Source organism: Danio aesculapii, chromosome 14, assembly GCF_903798145.1.
Source record: "Danio aesculapii chromosome 14, fDanAes4.1, whole genome shotgun sequence".
Taxonomy (NCBI): domain Eukaryota; kingdom Metazoa; phylum Chordata; class Actinopteri; order Cypriniformes; family Danionidae; genus Danio; species Danio aesculapii.
This window is the reverse complement of record NC_079448.1, coordinates 20,768,289-20,773,523: the sequence shown is the minus strand read 5'-3', so window position 1 is coordinate 20,773,523 and position 5,235 is coordinate 20,768,289. Positions and strand designations below refer to the sequence as shown.

Here is a 5,235-nt window from a genome sequence, read left to right as displayed (position 1 = left end):
AAAAGCAGAATTAATTATAGACTTTGCTGAACAGAATGGTACTATTTTAAATGACCATTTCAAAGAGTTCACTGTTGAGTCAAGATACTGACAGTAGGGCAACTCCTTGAGCTTCCCCTGTCTGCTGCCAGGTTGAACCATTGTATCACATGTTAAACAATGACATCATTAGTGGCGGCGACGCAGTAGGTAGTGCTGTCGTCTCACAGCAAGACGTAGGTAGTGCTGTCGTCTCACCAGTCGCTGGTTCGAGCCCCAGCTGGGTCAGTTGGCATTTCTGTGTGGAGGGTACATGTTTTCCACATGTTTGTGTGGGTTTGCTCCGGGTGCTCTGGTTTCCCCCACAGTCCAAACACATGCATTACAGGTGAATTGGGTAGGCTAAATTGTCCGTAGTTTATGAGTGTGTATGGATGTTTCCCAGAGATGGGTTGTAGCTGGAAGGGCATCCGCTGTGTAAAACATATGCTGGATAAGTTGGTGGTTCATTCCGCTGTGGCGAGCCCAGATTAATAAAGAGACTAAGCCGAAAAGAAAATGAATGAATAGATGAATCATCAGTGGCGGCATGGGAGACATGGTTCTTTCTCACAGCACCTGTAACACACAAGCAGATATTCTTTAAAGGGGTGGTCCACTATGATATGATATTGTAAACTTTAGTTGATGTGTAATGTAGCTGTGTGAACATAAACAACATCTCTGAATGTAAGACACTCAAAGTTCAATGCAAAGGGACTGTGACATTGAAAACAGCTCTCACTTGATTGGCTGAAAGGTACGAGTTGCCTGCTTCTGCCAGAACAGTCTCAAAAATACACATTTTTCCCCCCAATTTCTGTTTAACGGAAAGCAGATTTTTTTAACACATATGTAAACATAATAGTTTTAATAACTCATTTCTAATAACTGATTTATTTTATCTTTGCCATGATGACAGTAAATAATATTTGACTAGATATTTTTCAAGACACTTCTATACAGCTTTAAGTGACATTTAAAAGCTTAACTAGGTTAATTAGGTTAACTAGGCAGGTTAGGGTAATTAGGCAAGTTATTGTATAACGATGGTTTGTTCTGTAGACTGACGGGGAAAAAATGGCTTAAAGGGGCTAATAATTTTAACCCTAAATTGGTCTTAAAAAAGTAAAAACTGCTTTTATTCTAGCTGAAATAAAACAAACAAGACTTTGTCCAGAAGAACAAATATTATCAGACATACTGTGAAAATTTCTTTGCTCTGCTAAACATCATTTGGGAAATATTTAAACAAGAAAAAAAAATTCTAAGGGGGTGAATAATTCTGACTTCAACTGTATATTTATGCCTTTTTGGAGTCAAACACTTTGGACAACGTTTAAACAAAATTTTAGACCTCGTAAAAATGTGATTAAGACTTTTAAATACCTTTTAAGGGCCTTAATTTGATACTGTAGCTACAGCTATTTGCGTTTATTTGACAGTAAACCTAAAACTGCTCAATTTACAGCACAATAGGGTATATGCAGAAGTATGCTAAAGGATTTTAATTTGTCAGTAACCTGGGCTAAGTGCTTCCAGTGAACTGTATGCCATTACAAAATCAGCACGTTTAATCAGCGTCTGTTTTCTTTTTTTGGTCTCATTTTACGCTTGAGCAACTAAATGAATGACAAAGTCTATTTAACTGATTGTATTTTAATTCATTGCAACATCGATGCTGTAAAAGGAACCGTATAAAATGGAAAAAAGTCACATAAACCGTTCACCGGAAGTTTATTAAACACTAGTTAAACACTAGCTCTGCATATACCCTATTAACACAGTATGTGTTTTTTCACTCCTAAGACTGACATTCAAAAAAAAAAAAACTTTTAACAGTAAAACACTGTAAAAAATTCTAAAATGTCCCTCTCTGTTGTCATCTGAAAGTCAGTCAAATTTGTGCAGCCATCACTAATTTGTTAAAGTCGTTTAACTACATCTATATGTGTCCTCCTACTTAAGGCAGAGCTAGAGACAAGAGCAGTTTTCCTATTCATTTCATCTAAAAGAAATTTTACAGGAACACAAAACAGATTACAACCAGTAAGTTATGGAAAAGAACCAAAACTTGTCTCTTTAGACTTAAAACTATTAAAACTTACTTTACTCTAGCAGTTGAAATAGTAAGATGACTCCAACAACAATTCTGAAATGGTCCAACAGACTGGCAACACCTGAATTAACTGTAAGCTGCAACAGAAAACATACATGCACACAGTATCTTAATATGATTTTGTATGATATGAAATAATGATTTGAAACATTACATAGGGAGGAGCAGCATATATGTAAAAATTTAGGCTTAAACCGAAATAAGCTGCAACAGAACACACACAGCATCTTGCAGTGATTTAGTATAAAAAATAATGATGTAAAACATAACATGGGGAGAAGCATTAGGCCTGTCACGATATCTATTTTTTGTTGTACGATGTATTGCACCAAAATATATTGCGATACTTATTTTATTGTCAATTGAAGATTATTTTAAGCCACTTATTATATGACAATAACAAAACAATTACATACACACACACACACACACATAAATACACACACACACACACACACACACACGCACATACATATATTGTATGCATAATGCAAGTACACTCTTTCAAAAAACAATGAATATTTTATTCTTTAGAATGTTTGATTTAATTAGTCATTTTAACAGTTTAATAATGATTCATTGGAACCAGAATGTGAAAACATATCGTAAACAAATAAATAATAAATGTTAAAGAAGTGCAAGGTAAAAAATAACAGAGGCTGCGATATCTGCTAGCAGATCTATTTTCAGCTGTCAGACACCCACATAAAAATATACTATAGTAATTTATGGTAAATACTATAGTGTTTTTTTTAACCATACTGACACTGAAACCTCGAGTAAAGATAGAGATGTTGCACAATCAGTTAAAATGTTGTTAGAATTGTTTTTATGTATGGGCGATATATATTGCATCATCAAAGATTATTGAGGTCATGTGTTGTGCGATAAGTCAAGTATTGATTATTGTGACAGGCCTAAGAAGCATGTAAAAATGTAAGCATAAACCAAAATAAACTCCAACTAGTATCCTATACCAGAACCAAAGAATTGTGATTAAAAGTGGGTTTTCTAAACTCAAAATATTGGAATGAATCTTTTTCAATTGCACATTTATTACATGTTAAAAGTTGTAGTATATACCATTGCCATTATTTAACAAAATAGCTGTCTTTCAAAACTTACATTACTCAAATGGTTGATAAAGGTGAAATGGCCTCCAAGAAATTGGCAGCACTTGAACGAACTGTAAGCTGCAACAGAAAACACACAAACACACACAGACACAGACACACACACACACACACACACACACACACACACACACACACACACACACACATACACACAGAGAATCTGAATATGACTTTATTATGATATAAAATAATGATCTGGAACGCAACATAGGGAGGAGCAGCATACATGTAAAAATATAGGCATAAACTAAAATAAGCTGCAACAGAACACACACAGCATCTTGTTATGATTTAGTATAAGAAAGAATTATGTAAAACATAACATGGGGAGAAGCATAAATGTAAAAATGTAAGCATAAACCAAAATAAACTCAAACTAGTATCCTGTACAATATCCAAAGTATTCTGATAAAAGTGGGTTTTCTAAACTCAAAATATTGGAATGAATCTTTTTCAATTGCACATTTATTACATGTTAAAAGTTGTAATATATACCATTGCCATTATTTAACAAAATAGCTGTCTTTCAAAACTGTTTTAATCTTACATTACCCAAATGGTTGAAAAAGGTGAAATGGCCTCCAAGGGACTTGGATGAACTGTAAGCTGCACAGTGCACACATACAGAGAGAGAGAGAGAAACACGAAATTATCATTTGAAATAATTATCTAATAGAATATATTTGTCAAAATATAGACAAAACTAGTCTCAAACTAAATGGAGGTGGGTGTAAAAAGTAACTTTAGGCCTAAACGTTAGGCCAGGGCTATTCAAATAGTTTGTCAAGGGGGCCAGTTCATGAAAAGCACCCCAACTAGGGGCCGGAGAGATATGACTTGCAATATGAATGATGACACAACAGCATAAGAGCTCATATGCTGTATTTCAGCTCCTTAAGACACTTACATTGGCTTTTTCTACATTAAAATGTTAATATGTTGTATTTTAAAACTAAATAATATCAGTGCATTGTACAATATGCTTTTTTTACAAACATATTCAAATATTTTATTTTAAAGCACAACAAAAGCAGTGTATAAGTGGGATTATTCTACATTCAGACACATTCTTATGTTGTGTTTTAAACTGCGTAACAATTAGGGAGGCAACTATAATAGATATTATAGTTAAACCAGTGCGTGTGCGTGTTAGCCTTGGTGTAAGTTATAAATTTGGCCCGCGCGCCGCCAATTGAATAGCCCTGCGTTAGGCCTTGTCTCGCTATTTTGCAGGAAAGGGGTGATAAATTACGATAAAATAGGCGCTCACTACTGCATTAAAAACCAAATAGGTAATTCAATCTCCCCCACACTAATAAATCCCGTCCTAATAGCTTTAACGTTACTCAAAGTTATTTACCAAAGCTATTTTTAATGTTACTCAAATGTAGCGATATGCTAAATACAAATGAACAGCTAACTTTAGCTTATCTTGGCGTAATTTTGAAATATCAATCATTTCAGGATAAAAAAAATATCAAACAAAGCAATAATGATTACATGAGTGCACAGATAAAACATATTTACCGTTTTCCGATCTGCGGGCTCCTGCTACTTCATTCTGGCGACTACACTCTGTGACCGCGACCGTTGAAATGGGCGCGTTAGATCAGCGCATCCGCCCAGGGTCTGTTGCGAGCCCACGAACTGACAGTCCGCCGTTCGGAGGCGGGGCATATTGTTTGCGAATAGCCAAACTGATTCTGACAGCATAGCGGAGCTGGCGGCTTGAGGGCGGATCCGCCCTGGAGTCTTTTGCGATCAGGGATAACACATGGAGTCTATGTCCCCCATGTGTCATTCTGTGTCAGTCTGTGATGGTCGCACAAAATAAACCTAAAATGGCTAACATGTGTAGGTGCAAATGTGGCCCAGTTATCTTAAGACATATGTGGGCCACTTTTGGCAAATATTTGGCACAGTAAGCTTTTGCTAATGCAGCTGTGAGCCTTAAGTGGCCAG

General features: G+C 35.7%; 1 long non-coding RNA gene across 1 annotated transcript; it reads right to left on the bottom strand.

Moving 5' to 3' along the window:
• Window positions 1-509: 509 nt before the first annotated feature.
• LOC130240865 (uncharacterized) lies at window positions 510-4,992 on the bottom strand. Its single transcript, XR_008838804.1, has 5 exons — window positions 4,801-4,992; window positions 3,826-3,879; window positions 3,263-3,330; window positions 2,127-2,214; window positions 510-597 (listed from the first exon to the last, which is right to left on the bottom strand). It is a non-coding gene; the product is annotated as an uncharacterized LOC130240865 (long non-coding RNA).
• Between the last annotated feature and the right edge of the window lie 243 nt (window positions 4,993-5,235).